Source organism: Nasonia vitripennis (genome assembly GCF_009193385.2).
Source record: "Nasonia vitripennis strain AsymCx chromosome 4 unlocalized genomic scaffold, Nvit_psr_1.1 chr4_random0004, whole genome shotgun sequence".
NCBI lineage: Eukaryota > Metazoa > Arthropoda > Insecta > Hymenoptera > Pteromalidae > Nasonia > Nasonia vitripennis.
The window spans coordinates 1,684,024-1,699,106 of record NW_022279639.1 but is presented as its reverse complement, the minus strand read 5'-3'; the positions used below and the strand labels follow the sequence as shown (position 1 = coordinate 1,699,106).

The 15,083-nt window shown below is 34.1% G+C and overlaps 1 protein-coding gene across 6 annotated transcripts in view; it reads right to left on the bottom strand.

The window, feature by feature from the left end:
* The window catches only part of LOC103317188 (protein spire), a 598,612-nt gene that overhangs the window by 543,916 nt on the left and 39,613 nt on the right, over window positions 1-15,083 (bottom strand). For all 6 annotated transcript variants that reach the window (XM_031928198.2, XM_031928197.1, XM_031928202.2 and 3 more), the window contains one exon: window positions 14,047-14,323. The gene's annotated coding sequence lies outside the window, so the exon portion shown is untranslated. The remainder of the gene's footprint in view (window positions 1-14,046; window positions 14,324-15,083) is intronic.

Genomic DNA, 15,083 nt, shown 5'->3' with positions numbered 1-15,083 from the left:
TAAGATACTTTTTGAATGTTAGTCTTGCATCATTGGTGATGCTCAGGTACTTGATGGTCGGTTGAGAATTAATCTCATCTTCATCTACGATCAGTTTTATTGTCTCCATCTTCTTTCTACTGGAAATGAGAAGCGCTTCCGTTTTGTAACTGGCTAGTTCCAGACATATCTTCGTCAGTAATTCGTGTATTATACGAATGACCTCGTCAGCTATTTCTGTTACCTCTTGTTTGTGTTTGGCAACCAAAACTACTGCAATGTTGTCATCGAATCTAACGACTGTTGCCTGTTGCCCCTTTGGGTAGTTGTACTCTTAATACCCTATCGTACATTTTCCTCTAATCTGTATGATTTAAACTTGCATTCTATAAATTTTTAGCCCGCTAGCTCATTTCTACTCAGAGTCGTTAAGTTTTGACACAGATTTTTTATTTTCTCCCACTGTGCGCCGTTTCTTCCATTTGGTGGAGAATATTCCCTCTTTGAGATAGGAATTGTACAAGACTACCAATACATCTGAACGAGCCTGTATAGCATGCTTTAATGCAATATTGGGTATGCCATTCAGGCCCGTAGCCTTGTTGTTTCCTACCCTTTTGCAGGCAGCCAGCAGCTCCTCCGTCGAGATTGGCGTAGTCACGACCCAGTAAAATAGTTTCCGGCATTTTAGAGGGGATACATGGCACCCCTTAATCTTCTTCATTACTATTGTATAAGGTTGACCCTAGATATCCTGGTCGACCTCATTCTGCAACTCTTACAAGCACCAACGTTTATTGTTGCGCATAGTCTTCTTAATCTTCCGCTTAGCATCCTTATTTCTTGGTTGCAGGCATCCACTGTTTTTTAGCCTCTTCCGGTTCTGTAGAATTTCTTCCTTGCCCGATGCTCCTGTCTCCTAGTCCTGTGACACTTGCTACGAGCATTCTCTACCTCTTTGTCCTACAGTACACTAGTGGTCAACTTCGATTGGGAACTCTCCTTGGCATAAGCACGTCACAGGCTCTGATGATGATTTCCATCGTCTGTTCAGCCTTGCTGTCTCCATCCAAATAGTTGCATTTCTCCCAATGTCAGCAGAAACACCTCTTAATCGTAGTTATTTCTTTTCCAACCGACTATTAGTTTTTGCACTCGTGCTGGATCTCTGCTTTGATTTTCCTATCTTCATTATTATGGCCTGGTGATCGCTATTTGTGTGATTATTATTATTATTTTTTTTTTTTTTTTGTAGTCTTCACTCACAGTTTACGTATCAACTGAGCCAATTAGATGGCTGCTGGCATACGTCAGGTCTACGATAGATCCTGTATGTCCTCTTCTAAAGGTGTAACTGCTACTCTGGTTGACTAAGACCAAATCTAGGAAAGAAAATGCTTTCAGTAGCACTCGTCCACTTTGATTAGTCCTTTTGATGTTCCATCTACTGCCCATGCATTAGAATGCCTGCGATAATTACTATCTTTCGTCCCGCAACATCCTGCACAAGTCGATCTAATACTCGTTCAAACTGTTCGATTTGTGCGTTAGGCAAAGCATAGCAGCTGTATACGTATATACCTGCTACCTTTGCACGAACAAATCTTGTCTCAAGAAGTCATCATGTTTTCCTAGAAAGCAACGTGTCCTGATCGCTGCTTTGCCAGTGTCGTCCGTTTCCAATCACGGCTCATTCAGATTCCTGTGCTGTTCACATATAACGGTTACGTCAACCTCCGTCTCACGGACGTACTGTCTCTCTCTCTCTCTCTCTCTCTCTCTCTCTCTCTCTCTCTCTCTCTCTCTCTCTCTCTCTCTCTCTCTCTCTCTCTCTCGCACTACATGAGCCAATCACATAACGTCTATCTTGGCTTCACAACATATGGTCATGACTTTTTTATATATCGAAACACTTAAGTGGCTGGTTAGCTATATATGTAGTAAACACAAAGGTCAAAGAACAGCCGTAATTGATATCATGTATATAGCTAACCAGCAATCAAAATATTAATGTAAACTTTTGAGATATAAATACAAGATAAGAGCTTCCATTTAACTTTTGGTTAATAAAAATGAACGCTTGGATCAAAAGTTACAAACATTTTAAAATAGGGAAGAAATCGTTAAATTTTTCAAAAATCGTTATTTTTATGATTTTTTCCTTTTTTAAACGCAGACAACTTTTTACCTGTTAGACAACCATTTTTAATGATTTTTTTTTTTCAAATTAAAGCTGTTTTCCCATACTATAATCCTAGTAATATAGATTTCTCAATTAAAATATTTTTACGTGTTAAAAACATCCAAAAAAATTTCGAAAAAATTGAAAATCTATTTTTTTATGACAAACTTTTGATTTGAGTCCTGCGCTCTTCGCTAGAGTCAGTTTGGAAAAGAAGGGATACCCTAATATTCATAATTAAAAAGTAGTAAATTAGGGCGGAATATATCTACTTTGAGTAGAAACGTTGTTTATATTTATGCTTAGAAGAAATTATTTTTCAAAATGATAATATTTTGCGATTTTTCGATTTCAACACAAGCTGGACTCCTTAAGGGGGTGTGGGAGCTAATGCTTCCCAAATCTGCTACGAGGTATTTCGTATTTCAAATGCCAAAAAAACTACAAGTCTAATTAACTTTTTCTTTCAGTAGAATGATTCATTAAACTAAATGAAATAGCTTTGTGCTGTTTATATTGACGGAAATAATAAAACGTTTACTAGTACTACTTAGTTATAAGGTTAGCGCTAAGATCACGCTGGAGACGCGTGAACACCCATTAGTACTTTAAAACTTATTGGAAAACCAATAGTTCAATTGACAATTTCTTGAAAGTATAATAATTCTTTGAATAAAACACTATTACATTGCGGTATTGGTTTCACATTACACGTTTTATATATAAATTTTCGTAGACCAGAAAAACAGTGGCATTTGAAATATGAAATACCTCGTGGCGTATTTGGGAAGCTTTAGCTCCCACATCCTCTTAAATGAGCTTCGGTTGATATAAGTTTTTGGTGACTACGATCGTTTTATTAGGTAACTAGAAAGAATATGAATGAAGTCATATAATGATTTGTAATAATTCAATTTGAAAGCTTTTTTTGATATAAAGATGAATTCGATGCAAAGAATACCTTCTTTCAGCGTAATTAACGTAGTTAAAGTATTTTTATTTCCTAACAAAGATTAAAGATAAAGCACTTAAACAATTTATTTTGTATTACAGCTAAACGAAACCATCGAAGGAGCTGGACTTCAGAGGAAGATAGGGATTTTGAAATCGCTTTCAGCGAAGAATTAAGTCATAAAAAATACGCATCGCAAAAAAAGATGTACGAAGTAATCGAAAATTTCCCTAGTCTTGTGAAAAGAGACGTAGCGTCACTAAGGTCCAAATTTCAATATTACTTAAAAAAAAATGCAAACTAAATCGAATCATCATTCGAGCCACAAATACATTTTAAGTAACTAGTTAGTCTTATTAAATTATTCACTAAGCATCATACAAAAAAAAAATCTACGTCAAGTTTGTGATTTGTCTTATGACACTGCATAACCAAATAATTGCAACTTTTATCATTAAAAGTGAATCATGGATTAGATTATATCTTTAAAGCTGCAATTTGGTAAGACAGTTCGTCGTTACAATAGACTCAATAGCCAATTAAGATTGTTGTTTATTGATTGAAATTCTTTTTATGAAAATAAAGATAAGATCAGGATAAAATTATATATCCTTCAAATAGGTCATAGGAAGTATGTGATACTATGCTATATTAGAAACTTAAAATCTTTAAGATTTAAAGATAATTATAATCGATTTAAAATCAAATCGTAAGCTTTAATTTTTGTAATAAGTGACGTATTGTGATGACTAGAATCCCAATCCAAGATCTAAGTATAATTTTCAACGTATTTTATACGTTTAAATATGTATTTTCCCACACTTGAAAAATTATATTGTTCCTATTAGATTTAAGTACAATTTTCTACGTATTTCATACGTTTTCAAATGCATTAAGGACAATTCAGCGGTAACTAGTACGCCAAGAATCAAAACTAAATATGCAATATGATACTATACTGTGAATGTAAAATCTTTAAGATTCAAAGATAATTATAAGTATTTATAGATTAAATCATAGAATTTAATTTTTGTAATAACTTACGCATTGTGAAGACTAAGGATTCTAATCCTAAACTCGAGTATGATTTAAAATGTTATTTTATACGTTTTGATATGTGGTTTATCACAATTGAAAAATTATCCTACTACTATTAGACTTAAGTACAATTATCTACGTATTCCATACGTTTTCGAATGTATTTTTCTAGAGTTGTACAAATATCATTTATTTAATAAAATGTTTTTTTTTGCACATATTATTTAAGCACTTATTTTATCTATAAATTAAAAATATATTTATGACACGCCGTGGCGTAAACCTCGATTTACCGCACGCTCGTGAAAAAATGCACTCGCTAAATCTCGGTTTACGCACGTTGTGTCATAAAATATCGTACAATACTATGGGGGTAAAGGGATTTCACCCTCGTGGGGACGTGATAAGTCCCCACGAGGGTGAAATTACTTTACCGCACTAGTATCGTAATATACTATTTACATTTTCAGGAAAATCCAGCAGTACCCACTACGTCGAGAATTAAAATTGAATATAAGAGCCCGTTATACGTGAGACGATGAAAATAATGGATTAAAATAGCTCGTATATAATTTCTTTGGATGTTAAAATTGTTGCGGGACCCTGACGAACAAAGAAGTGTCGTAAAGTTGACTTTATAACAAGAAGTTAGCGTTCGCGATTCCCTCGAAAAAGCAGGTGACGAAAAACGTACGATCCAACCACGCTAGCAATAAGGGAACCTGCTTACACATGTAAATGTTTATACCTAGCCGCATGGTATGATATGCACACATATCACGGTACCTTTAAATAAGATATGCAGCCTTCGTGTATCGCGTAGTGAGGTACTGATATTAGCTAGTAAAAGTAAAAAAAAAAGATGACTCAAACTATTTTCCATAACTTAAAGCAATATCCCAAAAATTAATCATGACAAAATTTAATTTAAATAATTGAATCTGACATAACTCATACTTAAAAAATCAGTAAGTAAATAAAAAAGGATTGCTGAATATTAAATTAAAACAAAATCACCGTCCGTATTTCCTATTATTTAAATCGCTCTAAGGTATTAAACTCGATGCATAGGCAATGTAAGCGTTTATCCACGAACCTTCAAGTTTTATTCGCATGAGTATACTTTCAACAATCGAACAAGTTTGAAAAAAGGAATAAGAAATTATTTTGATGATAAATATCTAAATATATCCTAGAAATGATTAAAATTTTAAAACCAAACGAGAAATTTACTAATCTCATTCTCTAAAAGCGAAAATTTTTATTGAATTGTACAACCCAACAAATCTATAAAAAGCAATGTGTTTCTTACCCTTTTTCACATAGATTAAGATGCTATAAGCTACTCGCTTTATTTTTATCAATACTTGACAAATAAATAAATTTAATCATGCATTAAATAATTTAATTTGCAAACTATTACAAGAAAATTCGATTCTTAAGTTATTTGAAAGCCATTGATCGGAGTGGGATTCGACAGCTTTACTTGACTTCAATCATTATTATCTTGGAAATAGATATAATTATGTCCAGAGAAACATATACTGCTACAATCACCTAAATCTATACAACGTAATCTAATTTGATTGGTACTTGTCTATTGAATAAATGTAATTAGATGAATAATAAGAAATTTATTTAATGCCGTGTCTTATAACCATAGAATAAGGTGTCCTTAACAGCTTGTGTAAACTTTAATAATAGTGAAACATCTACCTATATCTATGAGAAAATATTGAATTCTTACGCATTTTAAAATACATAGATTTAGGTGTGATTATCAGCTTGTTTAATTCCTTTTTTTTACTCAAACTATCAACTAAATCTATGAAACGCAATCTTTTTCATACCCTGATGCAGAACCATAGATCAAGACATTATAATCTACATAAACTAATTTTATTGGTACTTGTCTATTTAATAAATGTAATTAGGTACCAAATCACTTGATACGCAATCTTCACTCTAACTTTGATAGTAATTTAATTCGTTTGTTATTTCGGAGCTATAGATTGAATTATGATTTGCATGCTATTTTTTCGCTTTTATCCTTATTGTCTTAGGGTAGCTACAGTTGTGTAAGAAGAAACATATGCTGCTACAATTACCTAAATCTATGAAAGATAATTAAATTATTGCTTTTATTTAGAGTCATAGGATTGGGTGTGAACAACCATTTGTTAAAATTGTTTTTATTAAGTAGTAGTTCAAATCTATAATTGATAGAAAAGCTTCAAATCAAGATATCCATTAGATGTATAAAAAGAAATTTATTTAACGCCGTGTCTTATAATCATAGAATAAGGTGTCCTAAACAGCTTGCGTAAAAATTAATGACTCTGAAACATCTACCTATATCTATGAGAAAATATTGAATTTCGACGCATTTTAAAAGACATAGATTTGGGTGTGATTATCAGCTTGTTTAATTCCTTTTTTTTACTCAAACTATCAACTAAATCTATGAAACGCAATCTTTTTCATACCCTGATGCAGAACCATAGATCAAGACATTATAATCTACATAAACTAATTTTATTGGTACTTGTCTATTTAATAAATGTAATTAGGTACCAAATCACTTGATACGCAATCTTCACTCTAACTTTGATAGTAATTTAATTCGTTTGTTATTTCGGAGCTATAGATTGAATTATGACTTGCATGCTATTTTTTCGATTTTATCCTTATTGTCGTAGGGTAGCTACAGTTGTGTAAGAAGAAACATATGCTGCTACAATTACCTAAATCTATGAAAGATAATTAAATTATTGCTTTTATTTAGTGTCATAGGATTGGGTGTAAGCAACCATTTGTTAAAATTGTTTTCATTAAGTAGTTCAAATCTATAATTCACAGAAAAGCTTCAAATCAAGATATCCATTAGATGTATAAGAAGAAATTTATTTAATTTAATTTAGCCGTGTCTTATAATCATAAAATAAGGTGTCCTAAACAGCTTGCGTAAACTTTAATAATAGTGAAACATCTACCTATATCTATGAGAAAATGTTGACTTCTCACGTATATCAAAAGACATAGATTTAAGTATGATTAGCAGCTTTCTTTATCCTTTTTTTCAAGTCGATTAATTAACAAAATCTAGGAAACGATATCCGTTTTATACCTAATCTAGAATCATAGATTATGATGTTATAAACTACTTGCTCTTATTTTAGTAGTGCTTATGTATTGAATAAATGTAATTAGGTACAAAATCACTCGCTATGCCATATTTACCCCAACCTTTTTTACGTTACTTTTCAGATAAAGATTAGAGTTAGATCTGTTGGCTATTTTGGACTTTCACTATTACTGTCTTAGGGATGGGTACGATTGTATACAGAGAAATATATTCTGCTGCAAATCACCTAAATCTATGAAAGAATATTGATTTTTCACTTTGATTCGGAGACATAGGTTTAGGTCTTATTAGCAACTTCTTAATTTTTTTTTTTAATGAATAAGTATATTAACGCTAATATTCACAAAATAAGTTATGATTAAACCCTTTACTTATTCTATAAAAAGTGGTTCATTTATTACCGTGATTCATTTTTACATTAATTCAAAGTCATTGATCATGGTATGATAAGCGAGTGTTTTCTATTATTACCTAGAGGATGAATATAATTTTGTACTAAGAAACTTTTTTTATACACTCTCCTAGATTAATGAGAAATATTTAACTTCTTACGTATTTTAAGAGACATTGATTTAGGTAAAATTCCTTAGCCAACATTCTGCTAACTATTTTACCAACTGAGACGAGACTTTGACTATTTAAATTATTTGTACTTACTTTTCAGTCTAATACACTTATATTATTTCACCACTCTTGCAATTGCTATTGATTTGGCAGAATGGGAGTTACAAAACCGTTTTGACCTTGAAATCGCATAAAAATCCTTCATTTTTTTGCCGACCATTTTACCCTCTTAAATATGATCGCGGCAATTCAAACTATAGTACATACTTTTCAACTGTATACCTCCATACTTCTTCGTCATTTTCTGCCATATTTGGCATGTGTATAATCCATGTTTAGAAGATAGGCGAGTACCTTATGTGAAAAGCAAAACATTTCGCTTTCAGCGATGTTTTCTTATTTATGTTTTCAAAACAATAAAGCATTTGACATAGTCTGCATAACGCCAAATAAATAGCTATTAATTCTTATATTTGTAAGGCTTGAGCCTAAAAGTTGATATAATTTCTGTGGATTTAAGAAATTAATTATTAGATTTAATTAGGTACGTTTTGGGATTTCTTGGATCTTAGGATCAAGGATCGTGTGATGGCAGAAAAGTGTAGAAGTATTAATAAAAAAAGCATAAATTTAATGTATTAACGATAATATATTTTTCTTACAAAATGATCTGATTTACAACTTTTCTTACTATAAAATTGCTAATTTATTCCTAAAATTTCGTTGAAAGTATTCATTGATAAGTCTGATAAGCTACTATTTACTACTTCTGACGATGTATTTGATGTACGATCTATACTACTATTCGACTTATTCATCTGTTCTCTAGATAATCGATCAAGTACAACAACTGCATTCTTTAGAGTTGCGGGTGTCTTTATTTGAAAGACTGGAACTAAAAAAAGTAATTTTAATAAATTTTGTACTACAATATGAAAATTAAATAAAAAGTTGTTTAAAGTATACTGGTTCGTTGATCATGTCGTTGATCATGAAGAAGTTTTATGTTTTTGTATACTTTTAAGAAAATATCGTTTGATTTTCAAGCAGAGTCAGTGCGAAAAGTCGACTCTTCGCGAGTTCGATTGACTATTCAATTTTTTAAGTAAAGGGTACAGCGGTGCCTTTTTTACATATCACAAGTGCGAATGTTAGTGCAAGAGAGAGAGAGAGAGAGAGAGAGAGAGAGAGAGAGAGAGAGAGAGAGTTGAAGGAACAAGTAATTAGAAACCGAACGGGATCGGAGAATAAAGAGAGTTTAAGCGTATTTTTGAACGCTTCAATTTCAGATTTTTTGCTTCGTAACCCGAACGAAGTAATGTGGTTTATGGTGGAACCTTGTTCAAGATAAGCGGGAGAAGAATTTTGTTTGTAAGAAATAATAGGTCGGGATTTTTGGGCCTCTGATTTCCCGTTTATGACGACCACGAGACATCCCGTCAAAAGAGTAAAATTTTCTTACATATAGGGATACAATTGTTTTGTCGAACTTACGATAAAATAACTTTCAAAAATTCGCTAGACTCACCTTTTACATATTTGTTTTCTTTTTTGCATGTCATACATTCACATTCGCCTGTCTCGAAATATTCCAATCCGTAATTCCACGTTATTTCTTCTCCGACGTGTATATTCCTTGTAGCTTGAAGACAGAGTTCTCCGTTCATTTTTAATGTATGCAATTTTGCATTTGATTGACAGTCGTGGTTAACATATGATCCAGGACCTAGCCAAAATTTTTGATTTTTTGATTTTCTGAGTCACTTGTTCCAGACATGATTGAAAAATCTAAATGAGCGGTTGTTAAATACTCTAACTCTTTTTGAGTTAATTTAGTTGTATATCCATTTAAATACTTCAAAATGGCATTTTTGGGCCAAAATTTTGTAGCGCATACTTTGAGCCCCTGATTGATATTTTTAGAATACCTGTAAAATCATCAATTTTCTACGTATCGTTTTGGATGTCGAATGACTTACACATTTTGGATCACAATATAGCATACGTACCCTACTGAAAAAAATCACGTGATTAAAAGCGTGATTTTGTTTAGTAGGGTAGTATACATATACACACATATATACAGGGTGTTTCATTTTAATCCGACCACGACAAAAAACCATGGAAAAACTAATTTTAACGAAAAATGACCTTAACAAAAGTTGAAGGGGGTAAAGGGGGCCATCGAATGACACCAACACCTAAGACCTTGAACTCGAATTTCAAGGTCATTTGAAGGTCATTCCATTTTTTTAACGGGAACCCCTATTTTTGACCTCGGAATACGGAGCAGCGGAAAAAATTACGTCGGAAATGACATTTCAAGTTTGCCTTAGTGACCTTGAGAAGGTCAATTCAAGGTCAAATAAGAAGTATCAGCCTAAGATTGTTTTCCTTTCAATTTTTTCGTAGAATTATCATTTTGTTATTGTAATAAACATTAAGAGAATAATTGACTTAAAATGTGATTATGCTTTGCTGACTTTAAAACCATTTTGTAAGGTCAAAAGTGCAAAAATGCAATATCAAATGTTATGTGAAGTCCATATTTATATCCTAACTTTAGCATTACCCAGGAACAACGACGTGGACGTAATAGGATTGTGTTCCCTTTGGGGTGCTTGATTAGAGTGAGTCCCCTTGCCTCTCACTTTTCGGGGTGCTTGATTAGAGTTAGTCTCCTTGCCTCTCACTTTTCGGGGTGCTTGATTAGAGTGAGTCCCCTTGCCTCTCACTTTTCGGGGTGCTTAATTAGAGTGAGTCCCCTTGCCTCTCACTTTTGCTCAAAATTCAACGCAGGTGCTCAAAGACACCACCATTTTGTTGGATACACAATTCAATTCGCTGCTGAAAATGTTCTACTGTTCTGAGTAATACAGCTCTTGGGATGTTTTCACAAGCGGTTTGAATTCTGTGGATCATATCTTCCCTTGTTGTAGTTTCATGTTCATAAACAACATCTTTCAAATACCCCCACAAATAGAAATCGGGTGATGTCATATCTGGAGATCTCGGTGGCCATCGAACACCCAAATCTCCACGTCCAGTGCGTCCAATCCACCTGTCACAGTAATTTTGATTAAGATATTGTCTAACTATTCGAGCATAGTGCGCAGGAGCTCCATCTAATTGAATCCACATTCTTGCTCTTGTGTATAAATCTACTTCTTCAAGAAGTACTGGAAGACGTTCTCTCAGGAACTGTAAAAAATTATGGCCATTTACATTTTCATCGAAAAGTATGGGCCTACAAGGTATCCGTTAACAATTCCACACCAAACATCAAGACTCCAACGATTTTGGTTATCTATCTGCCTGTACCAATGCGGATTAACATTCGATCAATAATGACAGTTGTGTCGGTTAAGCTCTCCATTGCTTTTGAATTTTGCTTCATCAGAAAACATTACGTATTGAAAAAAGTGACGATCATTAGCAATCATTTGTCGTGCCCATTGGCAAAACTGTAGCCTTAACCTCATATCAGCAGGTGTGAGATCCTGAGTCAAAGTAATATGATATGGATGATAACGTTGACTTCTCAGTATTCTCCAAGCAGTAGCCATAGGTATACCACTTTGCCTTTGAATTTCACGGGTACTAACGTGGGGATTCAAATGTACCATTGCTAAAACGACCATTACACGAAGATCATCTTCTTTGCAATTACGACGTTCTCTAACCCGTGCTAGTTGCCCTTGTTGAGCTCTACGGTAAATCTCACGAATGGTTGTATGACTTGGATGTCTTCTATCGGGATTTCGAATTCGATACAAGGCTGCAGCTTGTCGATAATCACGTCTAGATTCACCAAGAATCAATAAAATATCAACCCTTTCAGCGGCTGGATAATCAGCCATTGTTAAAAGTTTATAACAAATTCAATAAAAAATTTTGTTTTTACCAAACTGAACAAATTAGATAGCTTTCGATGAGTAATAAATTTTAATAGAAAAATAAAGGTCAATGAATGAAAAAGAGAAAATGTTAAACAAATGATATTTGATTAGTTTGGCTAATCAATAACTATTCAATAACTAGTAAACTATTGAATACTAAGTGTAAGTAACAATGAGTAGAGGATAAATTCATATGAAAAGAGATCTCTTATTAAAAAAATTGTCTATTTCAACAATGAGTCGCGGGAAAATTCAACATGAAAAATCATCTTTACAAAATAAATTATTTATTTCAACAATAAATTCAGGCAAAATTCGATGAGGAAAATTAGTAGCCAATTGTGTCCACGTCGTTCCTGAGTAACGCTAAACATAGGATAAAAATTCGCTTACGAAAACATCCCAAGAACTGAATAGAATCCAAAAAAATGGTGGTGTCTTTGGGCACCTACATTCAAATCTGTACATAATAAAAGTGAGAGGCAAGGAGACTCACTCTAATCAAGCACCCCAAAGGGAACACAATCCTATTACGTCCACGTCGTTGTTCCTGGGCAACACTAAAGTTAGGATATAAATATGGACTTCACATAACATTTGATATTGCATTTTTGCACTTTTGACCTTACAAAATGGCTTTAAAGTCAGCAAAGCATAATCACATTTTAAGTCAATTATTCTCTTAATGTTTATTACAATAACAAAATGATAATTCTACGAAAAAATTGAAAGGAAAACAATCTTAGGCTGATACTTCTTATTTGACCTTGAATTGACCTTCTCAAGGTCACTAAGGCAAACTTGAAATATCCTTTGCGACGTAATTTTTTCCGCTGCTCCGTATTCCGAGGTCAAAAATAGGGGTTCCCGTTAAAAAAATGGAATGACCTTCAAATGACCTTGAAAATCGAGTTCAAGGTCTTAGGTGTTGGTGTCATTAGATGGCCCCTTTTGCTCCCTTCAACTTTTGTCATGGTCATCTTTCGACATCAGTAAAATAAAACCAGACAAACAGCTGTTTAGCAGATTTTTTGTTATTTGACCTTGAATTGACCTTCTCAAGGTCACCAAAGCAAACTTAAAATATCCTTTGCGACGTAATTTTTTCCGCTCTATCCGATTCCAAGGTCTAAAATAGAGGTTCCTATTTAAAAAAATCACAATTACCCTCAAATGACCTTGAAAATCAAGTTCAAGGTCATAGGTGTTTGTGTCATTCGATGGCCCCCTTTACCCCCTTCAACTTTTATTAAGGTCATTTTTCGTTAAAATTAGTTTTTCCATGGTTTTTTGTCGTGGTCGGATTAAAATGAAACACCCTGTGTGTATATATATATATATATATATATATATATATATATATATATATATATATATATATATATATATATATATATATACACACACATATATATTGTAACGAGCGGTGAGATATTCGTATTTACGCGCGCTTGTTCGTTGTGAGGCAAGTAACCGTAGCAGACGACGTCGGCGATCAGCGCCGACGGCTTGGATTCGCGAGCGAGGGAGGGCGAGAGGCAGACTTGAATTCGCTTCGGCCGTGTCAACACCTACGCGTACCCGTCAACGATCCGTGGACCACGTACCGTACCCGGCGCACAAGAAGGCTACGTCGTACCGACATCGACTGGAGGGATGCCTCCAGTTCCAAGAGAGACCTTTGCTCCTATTCCTGGGAATCGCCGTAGTGGACACGAGACGATGAGGCATCCGCGTTCGGTCAACGAGCGAGTAAGTTGTGATATACTCTCCGAATTCCCACACGAAGCTGTCGAAGGTCGAGGCTCCCTGCCACCGAGTCTTTGGCCCGGTTTCGTGTGAGATATCTGCCCGTGTAATACCACTTGTAATACTTTGAAACGATACAATATACTGATGCTTTCTTTATCTAAACCACACGCTTTGTCATTCGAGTAACCCGAACTCCTCGTCCACTGTTAGGACCTACGGTCATACGCGGAGGAAGTGTGGTGCACCAGGCGCACCATGCGTTTGTATTGACGAATTGGCGAGCCAGCACACGAGCGATAGCGTTGCACTCTGCAGGTAACGTCCGCGCGCTATCGCCCGGCTCACATCGAGGGAACAGCCACACGCGTTATAGAGTCGAGATCGTGGTGACGTACGGCATCTTCGTGGCCGTACGGTGTTCGCCAATCACCCCATTACAATATATAAGATTAAAAGATAATTATCTGTATCACAAAACAGATTTGTTTATGCATAAAAGTATATTATCTACGAAATTGCATTCACATATACTAACCTATTACATATTCTAACTGCAAATCCAGAATCTGGTTTTACTATCAATAAATATGACTAATAAATTATTAGTTATGTCCGATATAGGTATACGAAACTCATTAATTGTCATCTTAATCTCTTCTTCAAAATTTTTATCGGTAGCTAATTCACCCAAAATGTTCTGATTTATTTTGTGGGTCTTTTTGTTCAGATAAAATATATCAATAACCAATGAGTTAGCAATATCATCAGCAAAAGAAAATTGATGTGTACTTTGAGTCAGACATCTTTGATTTCTATAATGTGAAATAATTATATAAGAAAATATTATTTTTAAGATATATTTATGATTTGTTATGATTTTATTGTTATGAAATCATATTATTTGTCATGCAATTTAAAAATCAGGCATAATTTTTTTCTACCAAATCTATTTTTTCCTTGTTTTCAATTAGAAACAAGATTATGTCATTATTTTCTCTAATATAATTTATTTATTATTATTAACTATGAACGATTTAAAATATAACTTTCTTATAATATAGTTAATTTTGCTTGTTTTGTTTTCTTATGTAAAGTTATAATGAAACCTGTTGCATACTACTGCGAGGTTTATTAGGTACTTTTATTACGTTCTAAAACATATATAGAACATCAAGATACCAGTGCGCAAAGTAAATCTTTCCCACACTTGCGGAGTTTAACGCCCGAGCGAAGCAAGGGTGACACAAGAGGGAGTAAGGGTACACCTACTTGGAGTACGAGTATCTTACGATATTCTTCCAACTGATGTGCACAATTTTCGATTTTGCAGACGCGTTTGGGTGCAAAGTGTCACTATTCGAGGTGCTTAGAACAGTATGTGTGAATGTAGTTGAGCATGCGGGAAAGTAACGAGTGTGCGCCTATGCGCGAGGAGATTTGTGCACGAGTGAAGCGAGTGCGTACAGAGGAGCACGCTCAGCTACTTTTTCGGATGCTCATTTAAGCGTGTGGGAAAGTGACACTTTGCAAACGCAAATGTGTTCGTAAAATCGAACTTTGCACACGTAAATA